At 45.1% G+C, this 22,022-nt stretch overlaps 1 protein-coding gene across 3 annotated transcripts in view; it reads right to left on the bottom strand.

Annotated features, from left to right (window-relative positions):
* The window catches only part of FGGY (FGGY carbohydrate kinase domain containing), a 356,970-nt gene that overhangs the window by 208,050 nt on the left and 126,898 nt on the right, over positions 1 to 22,022 (bottom strand). The gene's annotated exons all lie outside the window — the stretch shown is intronic.

Here is a 22,022-nt window from a genome sequence, read left to right as displayed (position 1 = left end):
GGACAGGTACCTGTAAAAAACCACTGTCCTAGTTTTGAGCCACAAGCTGCCCAGGGCAAAAGGACAGAAAAGGTATCTTACCCCTTCCCAAGGAGTGAAAAAAACTAAAGAAACAAAAGTTCCACACTGGATTGGAATTTTAAATGGAAATTCTGTTTACAAGTATATACAAAAGTATCCAGGTAAAAGGAATACATTCATAAATTAGGATTAGTTCTTCATCTGGGCCCATCAGGCCAAAACCTTCCAGAGCCTTCCAAAAACCTCCACTCCGCTCAGCCTCAGCAGACTCTGGAGCAGCCAAACTGTGCCCTCCCCACTAGACCCAGGCCTAGTGCAGGCTTCAACAGGCCCTCTGGTGTAGCTGGAAATTTGCTGCCAGCCAAGGCCAAGAGAAAACCTCTCCCCCACAAACCATAAGATAACAGCACACACATCCCAAGATGGAGAAAAGAGAGAGAGAGTTGGTTGTACACTCCCTTAAATAGAGAGGTACAGGAAAACAGAATAGAATAATGGATTACAATATCCTGAGACAAACTGCCCACGCCCCTAGGACTCTCTAGCCTCTGGAGGACTTTTCTTTATGGTTGTACCAATTAACTCTTGATTTACCTTAACCTACAACAAGCACCAAAACCCAGTGATGGGTATTAAATGTGATAAATAATTTTACACTGAGTCACAAGGTGACTATCTATCTCCTGCTCATCTTTCCTGGAAGGATGAATGACAGCACTGCATCATGAGAGATACTGAAAGTCACCAGCACCAAGTGAAGGTGCTTACTGGCGTAACAGAGCAACTAGGATTGCCACCCCTTGAAAATGGGGGGGTTAGGACAGAAACTCTTTGTTTTCAAATGCAGAATAGAAAACTGATCACTATGTGATCTAAACCTTCCACTCTGAAAAATCGTGACACTCAAACAGGACTGGCAAAAGCACAACTGATACACAGCATCTTCAAGCTTCTCCCCACCTGATTTACAGAGACATCATCTTCGCTTCAGTATTCCCGCGTTCCAGCCTACAGGACGTGCATCCTCATGCTTCCTTGAGACAAAGCTGCATAAAGAGAAAACTCTCTTTATGTCAATGCATCCTGGTGACTCCCCAGCCATCCCCTACTGCCTGCCATTTCAGGAGTGCCACCCCTCACCAGTGGAGAAGGAGAAGAGCCCCAGTGGCATTTGTAAGTCTGACAGGAACACAGCAGACATCACACAGGAGAAGGCTGAGTTCACACAGTAGGGTTGCAATGAATTCAGTGCATCTTGGACACCAAAGGAAGAGATGAATATCCTACAGTTGCTAGACTTGCCATCTCCCCTAGATATTCTCTTTCTTGAAGATTCCTGGTTATAGAAGCACCTCCTCTACAAGGCTCTGCACAACACAGGTGGGTTACCCCATTCCAACTCTGCAAAAAGACCACTACAAACAGGCACTTCCCAAATGTTCCATGGAGCCTTCTCCTTTCTGCCCCCGGTACAGGTCAAAGGCTGTAGAAAAATCTCACCGCTGCCAACTCAGAAGGAGCTGAGATACACTAATGGCCACCACTCCTACCACTAACTACCACTTATTCAGGCACTAATGGACTTAATTGGCCAATGCAAGTCAAATGTAAAAGCCTTTACAACTTGAAAAGTCCCATTTCCATTTATCAAACATTGTGGATCCCGGGCACTGACAATGGTAAACACGCCCACAGTTAAATGAACGAGTGCACCAGCAACACCAGCTGCACCTGCCCAAGTGGCCTTGTTTGACCTGGCCCTGCACTTTCAGGTTTTAGTGGGCTACTTAATTGGAGTTTGAATACAAACAACAAAAATAGAAGGCTGGCAAACATCTGGACGCAGTTCGCAGTCATGCCGGGTTTTAATCCAAGAGTTGCTATCCCTTTTATGCTGGAAAACAATCTGCAATAGTTATGTGAGGCAACATGAAAAAAAATAGTGCTGGATTGACAGCTGGACTTGATGATTTTAGAGGTCTTTACCAACCTTAATGATTCTTTGACTGCTCTTGTGAGACCCCACCTTGAATACTGCATCTGGTTCTGGTGTCCACATCATAAGAAGGGCACAGAGATGTTGGAGTGAGCCCAGAATAGGGCCACAAAGATGATCCAAAGGCTGGAGCACTCCCGCTAGGAGGATAGGCTGAGGAAGCTGGGGTTGTTCAGCCTAGACAAGACTCCAGGAGGACCTTAGAGCTACCTTCCAACAGCTGAAGGGATCCTACAGGAAGGCTGCAGAGGAACTTTCCGTAACAGTGCCTAGTGATAGGACAAAGTGGAATGGTTTGAAGCTGAGGGAGATTGAGGTTAGACTGGATCTTAGGAAGAAGTTCTTCCGTAGGAGGTAGTAAGACTCTGGAATAGGCTGCCCAGGGAAGCTGTGGCTGCCTTCTCCCTGGAGGTGTCCAAGGCCAGGCTGGATGGCGCCTTGAACAGCTGAGTCTCGTTGAGAGGTGTCCCTGCCCATGGTGGGGAGGTTGGAGTAGGTGATCTCTGAGGTCCCTTCCAACCTGAGCCATTCTATGATTCTATGAAATGCAGGATGAGCAATCAGGACACCTTGTTAATGTGAGGTACATCTCCATGACACTGCTAGTGTTCTGTGATGACAGAGATAGTTCTTTGAAGGCTCTAGTACTGATGTACAAAACCTGCCCACCTGCATCCCTCCTTGCTGCACCCTTCCAACAGGGTCAGCCTGTGCTCACTGCCAGATCTATGCAGCAGCAATTCCAACTGCTCAAATACAGGGCTACTGAAAACAGTCCAACTCCTCAGCATCAGGAAAATGGATTTCTGCTTCAGAAGTAAGAATGGACCACTTCTACCCAAAACACACTTACTTCAATCCCTGCTATAGAGGGCCTTGAGCCAGTGACTCTCCTGCCAGAAATCCTGCTGAAGGAAAGAGGAGTTTCACACTCATTGGGAACATCAGGAGATGGTACAGAGGACAAGAGCTTGATCATTTGTGATTATTTTTGGTTTAGACAGCTCCATCCCCTGCTTTGTTTCATTGTTCCAGCCTGCTGTTTTCTTTCTGGTGCATTGTCTGAGATGAAATTTATGGTCAGACTGATTCTAGTGGACACCTGGCAGCACTAGAGAACAAATCCTGCCACTGAGACACCAGAGAAATAATTAAAATGATGGCGGAAAATTAACTGAGCCCTGATGGTGTCCACAGAATCACAGAATTGTTTACATTGGAAAAGACTTTCAGGATAATGGAGTCCAACCATTAACCCAGCACAGCCAACTCCACTACTAAACCATCTCAGTGAGCACCACATCTACGCATCTTCTGGGTCCCAAGAAGCAAGACCAGATTAGACAGTGGACTCCTGTTTCAGATACCACATTGGGACCACTTCCTGTTGCTTTTGTCAGTTTTAGTTGCATCTTTCTAACAGGATTTTGAAGTGGAGGAGGCCTCAAGTCCTACAGGACTGCTAGAAGCCTCAAGAGAATCAAGTTCAGTAGGTGAGAAAGGTCAGTAACACAAACTCATTCTCTTCCAGTTTTGCACTCAAGACTAACAAAACCATGCCTGCTTTTGAAGGTACTGGTTCAGATCCAGTCACCTTGGTACTGCCTTTATTGAAGGTAGCCCAAACCAAGGACTTCCATCCCATGATAGATTCTGACACTGACATTTGCTTTTCTGCTAATCAGCCAGAACAACAAAATCTCAACCCTTTTGCAGAATGGAAATTCTGAGTTGCTTTTTTGTTTTAGCTGCAAGGACCAAAATTAGTTCATTAAGAATTTCTATCTGATAATGTCAAACCATTCATATCTATAATTAATCTTTAATATAACACTAATATTTAGAAGCTAAAAGAGCTAGACTCTGAGAGAAGCAGTCAAAATGAAAGTTGCTGTTTCGGTCTCAAGTAGCATTAAATGCTTCTGTTGAAAACTTCATCAAGATGAACTTCCCCCCAAATTCTAATTCTGCTAAAGCAGCATTTTCCAGCATGAATTTATTCTGTAAAAATGGGGGAGGGGGGGAACAACAAAAGGCAACCCACAACACAGATCACAAAGCCTTGCTGCCTGGCAGCCTTGACCTCTCTAAAAATAACCCAGGCAAGTCAAGTCCACCCACCTTCCCTCTCCAACACCATTTATTACAAACCTCAGGGCAGGCTGCAGTTTTGCTTTGAGCTGTGGGTCCTGGAGTCAGGCTGGTTACAGGAACACCCCATGGCTGGCCTACACTCAAAAGGATTTTCTCAGAAAGCATTTGCTCAGACAGAAATGCCACGAGAACTGTCCTGACAAACTGCTCCAGGGAATGGCACACAGCAGAATGAGCTCTTCCTCCAAACACATTGGTTGGAAGGTTGAAGCCCATTCACAGAATTACAGAATGTTAAAGGTTGGAAGGTGCCTCCAGAGATCTCCCAGTCCAACCCCCTTGCCGGAGCAGGAGCACCCAGGGCAGGTCACACAGAAATGAATCCAGGTGGGTTTTGAAAGTCTCCAGAGAAGGAGACTCCACAACCTCTGTGGGCAGCCCATTCCAGGGCTCTATCACCCTCACCATAAAGAGGCTGGCACCTTCATCTTGACATCTACCCCTCAGCTATGTATAGACGTTGGTAAGATCCCCTCTCAGCCTTCTCTTCTCCAGACGAAACAGTCCCAGGTCTCTCAGCCTTTCTTTAAAGAAGACATGTTCAAGTCCCACGATCATGCTCCTAGGTCTCCATTGCACTCTCTCCAGCAGGTCTCTGTCTCTCTTGAACTGGGGAGCCCAAAACTGGACACAGTATTCCAGGTGTGGTCTCACCAGGGCAAAGTAGAGGGGCCCTCTTGGACACAAGGACACATTGCTGTCCCATCCCAACAGCTGTTACTGAGTGGCAGGACTTGGTCACTCTCTTGATGGATGTGGCGGTGCCAATAGAGGATTCTAGCATACGTCATAGCAATCCCTGAAGTCAGCAAGTGTCTCTCTTGCTTTCAGGGCTGAATTTTAAACCTAGAGAGTAACATTTTGGGACCTGACCTGCAAGTTATTCATTTGAGGGGTTGAGAGAATGGACTGGTTTAATTAAGATTCTGAAGGAAACCAAATGATAAAGGAGCACCATTTCCAGAAACTGACTTAAATACTCCTTTGGAAATCATTCATTATGGATTTAAGTTTGACTTTTCATTTATTGAACATTTCTTTCCATTCTACACAAAAGCCATGCTTGGATATTCCTCCACATGTGAGGAACTGAACTTCACCTCATCATTTTGTGTGAAATCTTCACTTTGCACCCACTTTTCATGGGTGTGATTTGTTTTACTAAGAGGGAAAGCAAGGAAAAACCAGGACATTTATATTCCACACCACGGGAAGCTGTAGCAGGACTGGAAAGACAAGATGACCGAACCATGTTTCTCAGCTACAAGAAGGAGGTCTAGGGAGGAGAGAAATCAGGTAACCACTCTGTTGGAAGGAAAGGGGTTTCCGGGTCACCAAAAATTCCAGGTTTATTCCCAGTTTTCTCCCGTCTCCTTTTCCACTGCAAAGACCAAAACCTGCCCTGTCAGATGCCAACCAAGCTGTTACTTGTTTTGTTTTGCAGGTTGCTAAGACACGGGGCTGTTTTTGCTTACTTGCCTCCCTTGGGCTATTTCACAACACTTTGTAATATACACTGCTCTTTTCTCTTGTACATCTGGTTTTGATTTTAGGTTTCAGAACCCCCTCTGAAAACTGAGATATTAGTTTTTCATATCTATCATCTAGACAAAGTGCATCATCCTGTCAGACTGAGTGCACCGGTGAGACACATTTAACCTTCTCAAATAACTCTCGAGTTACCCTCCAAAAAGCTCTTTCCATTTGTTGTTGAGTTCAGAGGGTGGAAGCAGCTCAAGTATTTTGTCTGATTTGCTGCGTGAAATTAGCTGCAACCACCATTAAATTTTAGGTATGAAATAAAACTACCCCTTGCTTCCACACGCTGCACTGGAGAGGAAACCCTCATGCCTCACAAATGCTACTAAGGAGCAAGCCATGCGGTGAATTAATTGATCATCACCCCAGCAGATGCCTGACAACTCCCAAAGCTTCTAGTCTTTCATTTTCATTGGAAGCAACTACTCACAGAACAGCAGCTAGCTAGCATGGAGAGGGGTTCTCTTGTGTCATTGAAAAACGGGGCTGCTCCGTGGCAGAATAACCCAGCTTGTACTCTGGGGCAGCTGCAAACACATCCTTCAGTGCCAGCACTGCAGCTGCCCATGCTGACGTACCAGTGCCTCCAGCTCCAGGTAGGGCAGACCCATTGTCATGGTCCAAGTGGCTCATTATGAGCTTTTCCACAACACTGTACAAACAAGCATGAGGACAACACATATTCCTGTTCTGCTGAGATCCCTAACCCAAATGAGCCTTACCTCTCCCAAAGCTGTTCTCCACACCCTGCAAGCAAAGCTCTGACAGGAGGTGGGCAGAGCTAACAGTGTTTCTTTAGCCTTTACCCATCTGGTCCCAGTGTCATTTCAAGTTGCTATTAAAATATATATCACTAGGTTAAGGTCACTCAGAAAACCTATGCCAAGCACTATATACAATTCACACCCTGCAGAGAAAAGAGACTGCCTCTGCTTTCTCCTGGTGCTTTGGTCACAACACCACCCAAGTTTTGTCTCCATGCCCTTTTTAAGCCACTCTGGTGACTATCCTCTACCACTAAAGACTATGTCTTATTTAATTTTTTGAAGGGATAAAATCTGTTCTAATCAAATAATTCTAATCAAATTAAGCCAAGCTGGACCTTGGCCTTTCAACTTGGGAAACCATACAAGCTTTGTACATTATTTCTTGTCTCTATCCAGGTCTAAACAAAGAGGCAGCATCCTGAAACAATGCTTATAAAGCCCTGGTCCCTCTCTAGGTCTTCAAACACATCCCTATTGGTATCCCTTCTCACTTGGTTGCTAGCTTCCACTCATGCTTTCTCAAGAGCTCCTTCACGGTCCTCTTCCCCCACTTCTCTTGCGAAAACACCACAGGGAATCTTCCTTTCTCAGCAGGACACGGAGTCCAGCAAGTTTCACAGCTCCAGGGCAATTCACTCTTGGCACTGCAGGTTCTGGCACATGGTCCTGCCCCTAGCACCAGTGCCAGGGAAATCCTGAAGCACAGCAGATTTAAATGACACAAGTCTTGATGAGCATCACCAAAACCTTCATTTAGAATAAAAACACCAGCCAGGAAAGCAAGGTCTGGCACCTGTGCTTGGTCCTAGATGAGCTGGAACTACCAGGGCAGAACTCACAGATGGGAAGGATAAGGTCTTCCAGAGGTCATCCACCTCCTTCTCCAACACCAGACTAAGTCTAAATCCACAAGCTTCACCTTACAATCCTTAAGTGAATACAACATTTTAGTTGTCACCCTTCTCCTGAGGGCTATCCCAGCAGTGTTAAACATTCACTCTGAGAAAGTACCCAATGCCACAAAGGCTCCTACCATCAAAAATGAAATTTGGGGACCCACAGATTTTTGCCTCATGGACAGACTGCCATTTCCTAAACAGAAGACTATAGGAGGATGCCAGAAGACCACTCCACCATGGCTATAGGTTTGTAAGATGGCACAAACTCCAAATCTTGAAAATTTCAGAGATCTGATGAGTTCCAGTCATGGTGCCAATGGCTGCACCTCAAGCTAAAGTTGCAGTGCTGCTCAGCTTCCTTCCGGACAGGGCACTGGAAACAGCTCAGCAGACAAAGGGAGATGCTGAAGGACAGCTGGGCTGTGGAACATGGGATCTTCCTTACCCCAACTTCTCCCAAACTTAAGAGAAGTCAGCAGAGCATGGAGCTCCTCCAAGGACAGATTGCAGCAAGCCCAGGGCCCAGCAGTGAGTCCTCCTCCTGTACAGGACTCCCAGGAGCTGGGTGCTGACTAATTGCTGCAGGGTCTCTGTGATCCTCAGGGGTTGTGGTCCTGTGGTGCAGCAGACTGACAGCATGTGGGACAAGAAGCCTGAGGAAAAGCCTCCATGCCAAAGCATACAGCTGGTCTCATCATTACCCCATCAGAGTTTTTTGGATGCTCTGGGGGCAAAAGAACTAAATAAAGGTATTAGCAGCGGTAAACCACATCTTTCCATCTCTCTACATCAAATTGAATCAAACCCAGCATGAGGAGCCCCCACATCCAGTTCTCTTTCCCACCCCTTTTCTTTTGGTGTGGTCAGGCTTTCCCCTCCACACAGCATCTGGCCAGTTCAGCCCTGGAACGATTCAGGCAGCTCCCTCCACCCAGCAAGAGTCCTGCCCAAAATGCTGTCCTCCTGCTGGCGTGAGCTCACCATGACCTTTCAGCAAAGCACAGCCCTTCATTCCTCCTCTTGTTTAGAGAAGCTCATGGAGCAGCTTGTGTGCTTCACACTTAACCAGTTCATATCTTTATCCACAAGATATTAACAGGATACAAACAGTGCTGGGTGCTGCAGAGGGTTCAGGCGAGTGGTTTGTCCTGATTGATGGAGGGTAGGTGAGGGGAGGGTTAAGAGTGTCATGGCACAGTGGGGGCACAAGAGAACTTAGTCTGGGAGCAGTCTGAGTAACCTAAGGAGAATCTGATACAGACCAAAGACACACAAGTACAGATGCATTTAATAGAAGCCTCTCTCTGCTCAAGATCTACAGCTGAGGCTCATGCAGCAAAATGTGCCGTTTGGAACATACTGTGCTCCAACCACGATGGCCATGGGAGGAACCAGAGCCAGCATTATGTGCTGGTGCTCTGGAGGACTGAATGTTCACCCAGCACACACGTTTGGGGAAGGGATGCTTCTGCACACGTTTGGGGATGTGGCACATCCCACTGTGAGCTTGGACCGCAGCTCGCTCTTCCATCTAAGAATTGCTCTCTTAAGAAATCCACTGTTGTGTAAAGAAGGGCACAGCCACACGTGCTGCTGCAGCAGCAGCTGAGCCAGGTTAAGAGGTTACCACCTCCAGCCTGCCCACAGCTGTTTATCCACTGCCCCCCATTAGGGGTTACCACCCTTTTCCATGAGCCGTATAACCACATGTGTGGACACTCCCAGCTCTGGCTCTGTCAGAATGATCCAGCCTAGCTTAAAGACTTTTTCATAGGTTCATTGTTTGGGATTTTTTTCTTTTGAGCAAGTTCATCTTGAGACTGACAGTTTCTTGACTCAGTTCAGCTGCAACTGGAATAGCATCTCCAACCATGCTCCAACAGACCTCTTGCAAAATTGCATTTGTCAGTCTCTGCACTCAGAGCCTGTTAAGAGCCATCTAAAGAGAATATATTCACTATTGATTCCTTAAACACTTTTTTCTTCATTATCTCATTGTTTCTTAGTTGTCACTGGAAATCTAAACACCTCACGGTAAACTGATCACTTCTGCTTGCAGGAATCCACATTCTCCATCACTTTCTTTAAGGAGATCTAAGATAATCAACACTCTGAAGAAACCATCTCAAAAAATCCCTCCAGTGCCTCCCTTTTCCAGTGAATTTACAGTTCCCCTTAGGTGCAGAACTGAAAGAATCCAGTAAGTCACTGGGGATGGTTAGCAGGGACTGCCGATGCATTTACACTATTAGTATTATCCCTTTATTTCATTTTCAGTTTTTGGCATAAGGGACTTAGAAGACTTGTCAAGCCAGGGCCTCACACAGCTGTGCCAGGAGGCAGAAAAGGTAGTTTGGGGAGACAAAGATATTTGCTTCACTGACCTCTGTGTTTGGCTCCTAACTAGGTTTGATTTGTATTCAGGGCCGTGCATGTACTCGGAGGGAAGACACATAACTCAGGCCAAGTGTATGAGATTGGAGTACAAAGAGAAGCTCTACTTAGGCTCTGACATTTAGCAAGCCAAGAGGTTTGAAAATGGAGCCAAGTCAATTGCCTGGCTTGGCTGTATGAACCAAAACACAAGCCTCGCCACTGGAATTGATTATAGACACATGAAAAGAAAATACATAAAATGATACATAAGGTTCTTGTAACCTCCAAGAGCTGATGCCAGAATATGCTCATTGGCTTGGTTCTCCCCTGGCTCAATACCACAACTGAGCGCAAAGCTCAGCCGAGGCCACGCTCAAGTTTTCATCAGATTAACTCTTTAGCTCAGGTCAAAGCATCCTTTTCACCTGCTCTAGGATCCAAGTTTTCCCTCAAGCTACCAGGGAAAGCAGCAGCTCACTGTATGGATGTAGGATTTGCAGCCCTTGAAGCTGGTGCAAAAGGTGTTAGAACTTCCCACAAGAGAAGAGTACATGGAATTAAATGAGATTAAGGAATCTACACAACAGAGTAGCCAGGAAACTGTTTATGCTACATGCAAAATACTTGATGAGCCAAGCTCACAGAAAGTGCATTTTTCCTCTGCTACAGGTCCCATTTATCTCTCAACACAAACTGGGCTCTTTGGCTCTGAATTTCTAGTTTAATTACACTTAATAATTTTTGTTAGCTTAACCCATACAGGTTACTACATTAAAACAACCAAACCCAGCAGGATGCAACATTTTTTGGAAGAACAGAAGTTAGTAATAATCTGCTTTCCAGTGCAAAGATTGGTGCCTTTCTGCAGTGCCTCGCTATTCTCCACAGAGACACTTTGTTTTTCCCCCTCAGTCTGAAGTAATTGATATGATTGTTTGATATGATTAACTACTGAAGCAACACATAAGGCTTTCAGGAAGGGCTCAAAGGCAGACAGTATTATTATTTTACTGCTGTAACAGGGAGACTCAACATTTCCCTGGAAAAGAGCAGAGCTAACAAGATGTTAAGGGTTTTTGCAGAAACCCTTGTGCCAGGTGCTATTGGAAGCTTTCTGAAACGATCACTAAAGAGATTCTCTGAATAAGGAATCAAATCTTTATCCAAAGACCTCAAAAACTGAGTTACCTCAACAAAATTGAGTGACCTCAAAAACTGAGCGACCTCAGCTAGGTTCACTCAAGGACAAGGACCTTTCCTCTCTGAAACACCAACCCCAAAGGCTTGAAGCAAACAAAATTTTCCTGGACAGCAGAAAGAAGCAAAGGTTAATGTTGCAGGAGCCAGTAATTAGTGGGCTACCTGTTGGACAGATTTCTAATCCCCAGTTTCTCAGCAGCGATCTTAGCCTTAGCATCTCTCTAGCAGGACTCATGCTGGTCATGAAGAATCTGCAAACCTTAACTCCCAGTTTGCTTTCCAGAGCAGAAAAGATAAATGTTCAGGTATCTGTATTTTCTTCTAAAAGACATGCTGCTCTTGTGCCAGCTTATACAGGTTAAATGGACTCATCTTTAGGATTAGACAGGGTAAAGATCCACTATAGTCTCACAGCTGGTGCTCTGTGTGTCTTCAGCCCAAGTTTGCTGTCTTTTCCCAGATCTTTCTGCTGGCCACATCATTCTTGAGCCACACATCAGTGGTATAGCAACCACCATGCACCACAGAATGCTCTCCCAAGAGCTCTGACTATGGTTTTGCTGAGGCTGACTTCTCATGCAAACTAATTACATAAATTTTTATCATTTCACAAAGAAAAGTCTGCTTGCACCATTCCACTCCCTCCCTCCCCCAATTAAATCTTTAACATTTGAACTAGAAAACTGTGTCACATGTGATGGGGGAAGGTATCACTTACAGTGGATGTATCTCCTAGGCCAGGTCCAGCTGGTGGAAAGCTACATAGATAATTCTGGGAATTCTGAAGCAGCTCTGGGATACGCCTCTCTGCCCACCAAAAACCATCTCAGTGACTAACAAACCCCACTGGGCCCATAAGCCATAGGGCTTCCATCCACCCAGGTATTTCATAGCTGAGTGCTTTATGCATTTCCACCCAAAATACCTCAGTGGAATTCATGACAAAACGGACCAAATAGCCCCACCAATCCTTGATGAAATGCAGGAGAACTGAGAGAAAACCAGTCATGGCAGAGACAGGCTACATCCAACACAGCATCCAGGCTGTTTCTCTTCCTTCAAACACCTGCTTACATTTCAAAAGCAAAGCCAACACATGGAGGACCTCCTCTTGATAGCTGTTACACCACACCCAGGTGGTACTCTGTGGTAGAGTAGCTGTGTGATGTTCTTGTTACAGCCCTCCCCCTCTCGGACTACTCTGAGCACAATTAATAAGCTAGAAGAAGCTCAGATTTCTCAGCATACTTTTCTCACCCTACAAAGTATGACAAAGCAGAAGTCACAAATGAAAGAAAACACATTCCCACCTCACCTCAATGGCCATGAAACAGGGCAAGCCACAGAAAGTGGCTTAATTCATGTCAGCAGTGAGCTGAGGAGATTTTTGAGGGCCGGGGGGCTGCAGGTACCCCTGCACATGCCTTATTTAATTGCAGCCACAGCCCATATCTTGCCAACAATGGAAGACTTGGTGGCTCATAAAGCTGGCTTTGAGAGCTACCTACAAAGTGTTACCATGCTGTGGTATGGGGAGCAGAGTGGCTCCCTGCTTCTCCATCCAAATCCTTGGCTCCTGCCCTTTGTGTTGTTACTGCCATGTTTTGAATGAATCACTGTTCCCAGGGAAGCACTGAGACTGATCTATTGCTACAGGCAAACTGGTCAGCCACCAGTGAAGTTGCAGCTCATTGGTACTGAGGGTTGCTTCCCCAGGTCTGCTCATGTGGGCAAGGAAATGGATCCCTTTTAATGTTTGATGGTTTCTGTCCAGATTGCAGCATCTTGCAGAAGACAACACTCACTTCAGCCAGCTTCTCTGGCTTCTCTAAGCTCATTGCACAACATTTATTGCTCCAAAACTCATTTACTAGCACCACTACAGCTAGTCCTGTATCAATTTCTCTTCAGGTCGCAGACACTCCTGTGAGAAAGCAGGAGTTCAATTCTGCATTCAAACTCTCCTAGTTAATTTGAGGTTTAGTCTTTTCTAATTCAAAGATGTTTCATTTGAAAGTGCTTTTGCCTTACAATAAACAGATAATAAACAGATTCTTGGTTCCTACAATAAAAAAAAGACTGTAAACTTCAGACTTTTCAAAGGGCACATGGGACTGTTTAATTTTCCTCTTTGGCTGTGGAATCTATACTCATTAAACGTGAAAAGCTGAGATCTGATTCCTATTGGTGCTTTGGAAATTTGCATTTCTACCTCCCAAAGAAAAGGCAAAATGGGCTGAGATGTGCTTTCACTTTCTGGTTTTAGACCTTTGGGGTTCCTGTTGCGACATGGCACCAAAATGTAAAGTTTGGCTTCCCTAGGGTGCTGACAAGGTGCATTTTCTTTCAGAAGCATTCTTTGCAAGAGTGTTACATTAGAGACATAAAATACTTTTACAGTTCCATAAACTACAAATTTTGGCTACTAAATGATAGAAAGGGCAGTAAAATGGACCAACTCTTTCCTTGCTATGAATCATCCTGAAGTGCCGATGATCCAACATGTCATTCCTCCCCTGTTTTGCTCTTCTTCTGCAGGAGCATAATATATATAAATAATCAAAGTAATCTAATTGAGCTACAGACGTAAATGGAGATTGGATTCATAACAGCTCACATGAGATAGCCAGTAACTTAACCTGATGGGATGGGAGAGGGCAAGAAGCAACAACAGTTTCCATCTCCTCATTTTTCTGCTGGAAATGGAAATATGACATAGTATAGGAGTCTGTAGAGATGCTAAGCTGCTGTACGTTCTGGTGGTGTACACTACAGTCACAAATATTCCAAATGTCTGAAAAATGGGATTTTATTTCAAGATAGGGAAGGGGTAGCAGAACCAGAACCCACATCTCAGGGATGAAGAGCTTTCCGGATCTCACAAATGCAAGCATAACCACACAGCATCTCCCCACTGCACCCAGGGCCCAGATGCAGCTGCCGGCCCTGCCCAAGCAGGGGCACACCCTCGCTCCCGCCGCCGTTTGCCAAGTTTGAAATGCCGAGCTGCCTGTTCCCAGCAAAGCAACATAAAGCCTTGCAGCCCATGTGTGCAAATCAACAGCACATGTCCAAGTTTTCTCTGCATGACCCCCACGACTTTCCTTCTCTTTGACTGCAGAGCTCAGAATACTCCATGCCTTAAAGGGTGTTTGGAAACTCTGCTCTCTCCTACTGCTTGGAAAAACCTTAAGTTATTGTTCCATTATAAGATGTGATTTCAAAACTTGTTTTCATTCCTAAACAGCACCCTAATGATCCAGCCAACACTCTCGATGCAAAGGCACTGAACACAAAATGGTTTTCAGAACATCTCAAGACTTCCTTGTAATATATGTTGCTGTTAAATATTGTTGCACACCCTCCGAGTCCCTGTTATCAGGGTTGCAATAAGTTTTGCTAGCCCCTACATTAAAAATAGAAAGGCATTATGTGTCAAGTGAATTATTTTTGTTGGATCAAACTAATCTATCTCATCCTTATTTGCAACCTGAATGCTAAACATTTCTTGAAGGAACTGAAAAATATGTAAATATGAACAATCACTTGAAATAAAAATATGCGGGGTGCGTTCCAAAAACATTGATGTGCAGTGAGTGACATTATCAAAGGATCTCTTTGCCTCGAGGTATCAAGATGAAATGAAATTGTTTCTGACGAGTTCTTGGAGAAGTTTTTAGTTCAAATGGAACCATATTTTCAAAGAAAAACATTTCAGAGAAAAATCTGTCTTTTGCCCATTTAGTGCTGGCTCTCCACACAAGTCATGAACAGAGGGGAGCTGTTTGCTGTGCCGTAGCTTTCATTCTGATTTTGCCTATTTTTAGTGCCCTGTGTCACAACTCAGGGGCAATTTGGGGATTTTGCTTTCTTTTGTTTTGTTTTGGTTTGTCTCAGTATGAATCATTTGTGCTGTACATTGATGTTGCTGCTGTTTGTAAACAGTGGATTATGAGCTGTTCCTAAACACTAGAACAGGTTTTACCAGAAGGGTACCCAGCTACTGCCTTTCCCTTAGTTCTTCTTTTGCCTGTTCTCTGTGCATTTAGCTACATGCTCAATTCTGCATATTCCTGTAAATGTAAGAGCAGAATAACTTTAGGAACCACAGCACTTTCAGCTGCTCCACCTCATTCTCACACCAGAGGTTTCTAAACTACTCCTTGCAGTCAGCTACTCCAGATATGCCTGAGCAGCAAACCACTGCTGCCTCCAAATCATGTTGTGTCCCCACACTGCTTTGCTGACCAGATTCTCAGGGTAGATTCTGAGGCTGTTCTTTGTGCAATGTGGGAGTACTGAAATCAGGAAAATTCAAACTAGGGTAGGATCAATAGGCACAGAAATGAAAAGCCAGGTTAATTTCACACAGAAACTCAAGAGTGTAACTGCTTTTTTTTTGGGTTGAGATGTCCAGCCTTCTCAGTGGCTAGTTTTGGTAGTCTTCATGGGTCATAGGGATCAAGGCTGTGTAATTTATTGTGTGATACTGCCCTAGCAGAGGAGTTGGTGTAGATGTCAGAGGTCTTTTCCAATCCCCACCATTCTGTGATTTTGTGAGGCACCCCAGGCACATAAAGCATCTGGCTGGATTTAAATACTGTAGATGGATTTCAGCTTCTAGACTTCTTAAGCTCTCCTTTAAATATTCCCCCTCTCCTCCGAGACTAAATGCTGGCAAAAAGATACGGAGAAGAGGCTTTGTAATACTTTATACAGGACTCCAGCAGCTCTACTGCACCTTCAGCCTCCCTTGTGCTCTCTCAGCATTTCTGCTTCCATGCTAAAAACTGGAAGTGAAAAGCCATCTTGTTAGAATAACCCAGAATCAAGAAGCAGTTTGGAGCCAGGTTGCAAAACCAGGAAAAAAATTAGAGGGAAGTAGGTGACCAAAAAGGAGGAAGAAGATGGTTTCTAAATAATGCTTGTGTTTGCCTAACTGGGTAGAAGAGTCACCAATTAACCAACCTAATAAAAGGAATTCTGCACTTTAACCCTATTTCTTATGGCAGTGCATGGAAACATCTCCTGTTCCAGTCATTTGTACCCCTCACTTTTTCTCTTCCCAAAGGGATCCATACCCATCTCCCAAGACCACTGTGAAATTCAGCTGCTAATATTTTGTCACATAAAGGAGAGAGCTGAAGAAATGTGAGATTATTTCCTAACAGTTTCTCAACAACCAGGTTTTTGATCTTCATAACAGTATCCAGAAATGAGACAGATATTTCTGCTCAGCTGAACCCAGCTGGCTGTGTGGAAAACATTTCTTAATCTGCCAAAAATCTTTTTTTTCCTTTTCTCTTTTTTTTCCCCCTGATGTCTGTTAATTTAGTTAAAACAAATCAATTAAATGTCCTAATTACAACTGAAATATATAATTATATTGTGCACTCAGTTCAGTGCATACTAATGAAGCAATCACCACCTTCCTATTAGTCACTCTTGAAAACTAAACCCAAGTGAGAGCTGAAAAATGGTTTCTGTATCTTCAAACAAAGCACTTGATCCATTCTTCTCTTGTTTCTAAACTTGAGCAAAACAGGAAGATAAAGATACTGAATTGGTTTATTTCTTTTTCTTGTAGTAAAAAATAAAGAGCAATGATAATCTACAAAGATGATTCCGCTCACTTCTAAATTAGACTATTTTGAACATATGTATTAATCTTTTGCCCCAGACTTTTAGTAAATTAGCATGAACTCTAAATGTCAGTACATGGCTCTTCCAAAGTGAATTTGCTTTAATGTCCACCTCCAAGTAGACTCCTAAACAGGCAGGGTAACCATAGTCTGCTGCTGTGTATTAACAGCTATGGGAGTGAGAGCACTCAAGCTACTGCTCCTCATACTTGCTGCCATTCTGTAGGTAAATCTCAGCTATATATACATAACCCACATGGAATCTACAGATCTGCCCTGCTGCAGGAAGAACAGTTCAAAACAAGGGTTGCATTATTTACTGCAGAAAATGGGTGATGAAACATTTAATCAAAGGATTCTCATCTTAATACCACGTCAGCTCTGTCTGCTTCGTCTCCTGGTGACAACTGAAGCCCAACATGCCAATGCCATGAGAAGTGGTGGGTGCACACAGATGTGGTCTGCAGCCTCCTCCGCTCCACCCAGGCAGTGGATGGTGATGGGGCAGAGTCCTGTCCACCTGTGTCATACAGCTACAGACCAGCACTCCTTGTCCTGCCACTCCTAATGCCAGCAGCAGCTGGGGCACAGAGATGGGGGCCCTGCAAAAATCTTTTCTTCCCTTCCTCAAGCTGTTGCTGCCATGGTTAGTGTCATGCCTGGTAGTTCAGGCTGGACAGGCAATGACAGCAGGGAGGACAGGATCACAGAATCACAGAATATTAGGGGTTGGAAGGGACATTCAGAAATCATCAAGTCCAACCCCCCTTCCAAAGCAGGATCACCCATGACAGGTCACACAGGAATGCATCCAGGTGGGTTTTGAATGTCTCCAGAGAAGGAGACTTCACAACCTCTTTGGGCAGCCTGTTCCAGGGCTCTGGCACCCTCACAGGGAAAAAGTTTTCCTTTCTATTCCCATGGAACCTCCTCTGCTCCAGCTTGCACCCATCGCCCCTTGTTCTCTCGCTGGACATCAGTGAGTGGAGTCTGGCTCTGTCCTCCCAACACTGCCTTTCCCATCTTTATAAACATGAATGAGGTCACCCCTCAGGCTCCGCCAAGCTAAAGAGATCCAGCTTCCTTAGCCTTCACCAGCAATGAGGAGCTAGGTGGGGATGCCCCCAGCAGCCAAGAACAAAAGGAGGAGGAGGTATCTGTAGCTCACAAAAGCCAACACATGGCATCACAACACAAAGCACCACTGCCTTAATTCACTGCTGCCCAAACCCCGTACAGCCAGGAGCAGCTGCACAAATCATCCATGCATCTTTGGGATACCAACTCACAGGGGCAAAGGTTGTCTTCTGAATTTGTTACAGCACATGCAATGGTTTCTTGACATAACAGCAACACAGGAGAGATTGATAATAATTTTGATAAAGCACCATTTATACCCATTTGCATCATAAGCACACAACAGAGGATTTCACAGAATCACAGAATGGTAGGGGCTGGAAGCAACATTTGAAGATCATCTAGTCCAGGTTTGCCCTGTAGATTAAGAACCTGACACCCCAAGATATATTTCTGCAAGGCTCAGTATTGTTTTGTATCAGGAATAAGCAGCTCTGAAGTCTTCATACCTTGGATATATCCACTTGTGAGACCCCCACCTTGAATACAGTAGAAAGACTGTTGGAGAGAGTCCAGCAGAGGGCCACAGATGATGAGCCAAGGGCTGGAACACCTCTGCTATATGGATAGACTGACAGAGCTGAGGTTGCTTGGACTAGAGGAGACTTCACGAGGGACCTTACAGCTGCTTGGATCTTAGGAAGAAGTTCTTCAGTACAAGGGTGGTGAGACTCTGGAATAGGTTGCCCAGGAAGGCTGTAAATGCCTTCTCCCTGGGGGCATTCAAAGCCAGGTTGAATGAGACCTTGAGCAGCTGAGTCAGTTTAAGAGGTGTCCCTGCCCATGGCAGGAAGGTTGGAGCAGATGATCTCTGAGGTCCCTTCCAACCTAAGCCATTCTCTGATTCTCTGTTTTGAGATTGCCCAAATACTTCATCCCAAATCTAATTTAGATGAAAAGCATTTTGATGAGTGTGCTTTGCCTGCCTAAACAGAAATATTATAGCAGCTCCTTCAATGCTAATTGATAAATGCATAAAATTACTGCAAGTCAAACAGCAAATCAGTTAGCAAAATCCAATGAAAGTTTAAACATTTCATGGCATTAATGATATAGCTGCATAAATTTACAGGGAGCAGCATCCAGGCATTTGGCAGACTTCCACTGTATTTACTTGAAGGTGATAATGCATTTAAACAGCACTGGAAGCAGAATGTATATTAAGCACTACTAAACTTGCATAGATTTATTAGCACAAGCTTTTAGACTGTCTCTGCCCTGCAGCAAACTCACTTTTTATTTCTGGAAATTAAAATAAAAAAAATAAAAACTGGAGCAATACATAGTTTTACAAACTGGCAGAGAGGCTGCTGGGGAGGTTATCTGAAAATGCTGTATTTTGTTCTTGACAAGGGGAGTCCTGTAGCCTTCAGCTTCTATGCGGCCGACTGATAGGACTGGCTAAGACCATGTGGTAAATGCCACAGGATGTGTCATTTGCACAGGAGTGAAAAATGTGGTAGTCTGGAAAATCCTCTAGCAACAAAGCTGGTGAAGGGTCTGGAGAACAAGTCTGATGAACAGCAGCTGAGAGAAGAGGGGTTGTTTAGTCTGGAGAAGAGGAAGCTGAGGGGAGACCTCATTGCTTGCTACAACTCGCTGAAAGGAGGTCGCGGTGAGGTGGGGGTTGGTCTCTTCCCCCTACTACCAGGTGATAGGATGAGAGGAAATGCCCTCAAGTTGCATCAGGTGAGGCTCAGATTCAGCATTAGGAAAAACATCTTTCCTGCAAGAGTGGTCAGGCATTGGAACAGGCTGCCCAAGGAGCTGGTGAAGTCACCATCCCTGGAGGTGTTCAAAAGTCATAGAATCAATAAGGTTGGAAAAGACCTCAAAGATCATCAAATCCAACCTGTCACCCAAGACCTCATGCCTAACTAAACCATGGCTTCAAGTGCCACATCCAATCCCTTTTTGAACACCTCCAGGGATGGTGACTCCACCACCTCCCTGGGCAGCACATTCCAATGACGAACGACTCTTTCGCGAAGAACTTTCTCCTCACCTTGAGTAAACTTCGCCTGGCACAGCTTGAGAATGTGTCCTCTTGTTCTGGTGCTGGTTGCCTGGGAGAAGAGCCTAACCCCCTCCTGGCTACAACCTCCCTTCAGGTAGCTGTAGAGAGCAATGAGGTCACCCCTGAGCCTCCTCTTCTCCCAGCTAAACAACTCCAGCTCCCTCAGCCTCTCCTCACAGGGCTGTGCTCAAGGCCTCTCCCCAGCCTTGTTGCCCTTCTCTGGACACGTTCAAGTATCTCGATGTCCTTCTTAAACTGAGGGGCCCAGAACTGGACACAGTACTCAAGGTGTGGCCTAACTAGTGCTGAGTACAGAGGCACAATAACCAATGACTTCCCTGCTTCTGCTGGCCACACTTTTCCTGGTGCAGGCCAGGATGTCATTGGCCTTTTTGGCCACCTGGGCACACTGCTGGCTCATATTCAGCCAGCTGTCAATCAGTACCCCTAGGTCCCTTTCTGTCTGGCTGCTCTACAGCCATTCCAACGCCAGCCTGTAGCGCTGCATGTAGACATAGCACTCTGGAACATGGTTTAGTGGCCATGGTGGTGTTGGGTAGGTGATTAGACTTGATGATCATGGAGGGCTTTTCCAACAGAAAGCAATTCTGTGATTCTATGGTCTACAGAGACTACTGATCTGACACTTCTAGCACCTTAAAGTGCCCTGTTTTTTCAGATGCTGCTGGAATCCCATCCATCTAGAAGAAAAGCCAGATGCTTTCAATGATGGTGCTAGTTAGGCATTTCAGACTCTTTTCAGACTCTGCAGGTATTTAATGGTGTTTGCAAAAGAGGCCTATCAACATTTGCAGGATGGAGTGCATGCTAAAAGAAACACCCAGCAATAGTGGAATGCACAGCATTTCAGGTTACCTGGAGTCTTCCATCAGGGATCTCTCTAAAAGCCACCATGTTCTTCAAGACATGGTTTAATGGCCATGGTGGTCTTAGGATGGAGGTTAGACTCAATGATGATAGAGATCTTTTCCAACCAAAACGATTCTATTATTCTTATCAGTGTTAGAAACAACACAAATTAGTGAAGATTTGCCACATGAACCTTCCCACTTCCCACTCAGTGCATGGCCTGCATCCTGGGGCCAGTACAATCACTTCAGGCTGCTATGGTGAAATTCCTTACTGTCTCCTGCAGTCAGCAATGCTTGTGTGAACATGGCCCTTCTGGTCTGCTGCACTTGTGGGTTTGTGTCTGAGCTTCTAGGATGGGCACCCTTCTCTGGGCTGGTACAGGTTCTGAATGGAGCTGGAATGAGTAGATGACAGAGATTTCTCTCCATTTCAATGCTTTCCTGGCTGAAGTCCTCTCTAGGGTTCAACTTGGCACAGTCTTTAGATACAACTGAGAACAGCATTTGGCTCAGAGAGTGTTTCCCCTCTTTATCCCCCTTCAGCTTTTCATTACTACCTTCTACATCTGCAAGGAAACCAGGAGTGTTTTGCGGCGCTCTGTCTTAGAGCTCCATCACAAATAGTCAACATAAATCATTTATTCATTTTATGCATTTCTAAGACCACTGAAGAATGTTTTTGGCTGAGCCAAGACACAAATAATGGTGTTAATTATTATCTTTCTACAGCAATCAGTTAATAAGGCAGTTATGTGAGATGTTTGTTAGGAGGTTCTGGGGTGCCCGGAGGCTACTGAAGTCATTGTCTGGGGAAGAACACCACTGCTGGAGCTCGCAGGAGTCTGATGGCACCAAACCAAACCCCTCGAGGCACCTGTCTGCCAATTAGCTGAAAGGAGAGAGCAGACATCAGGTCTGAGCTGTGGAATTGTAAACAAGAGAGCAGGTAGGGAACTCCCAGCGCAGGCTCTTGCAGCAGTTTGGGGCCCCCTTTGAGGAGGCTAGCAGGGCTCACTCGATGGGGAGGGAGGTGGGAGATGAACAGGGCTATGGGTTTGGCTTCCTTCTGTGGGGCCCTTATGCCAAGAAGGACATTGAGGTGCTGGAGTGGGTCCAGAGAAGGGCAATAAAGCTGGTGAAAGGTTTGGAGAACAAGTCTTCTGAGGAGAGGCTGAGGGAACTGCAGTTGTTCAGCCTTGAGAAGAGGTGACTGAGGGGAGACCTCATTGCTCTCTACAATGCCCTGAAAGGAGGTTGCAGTGAGGTGGGGGTTGGTCTCTTCTCTCTAGTAACAAGTGATAGGATGAGAGGAAATAGTCTTGAGTTGTACATGAGGAGGTTTAGGTTGGATATTTGAAGAAACTTCTTCACTGAAGGGGTTCTCAAACACTGGACCAGGCTA

The sequence above is a fragment of the Melanerpes formicivorus genome, unplaced genomic scaffold, assembly GCF_026170545.1.
Source record: "Melanerpes formicivorus ecotype bairdi unplaced genomic scaffold, bMelFor1.0.p_v2 SCAF_7, whole genome shotgun sequence".
In the NCBI taxonomy this organism is placed as follows: Eukaryota; Metazoa; Chordata; class Aves; order Piciformes; family Picidae; genus Melanerpes; species Melanerpes formicivorus.
This window is presented reverse-complemented; position numbering and strand designations above follow the sequence as displayed.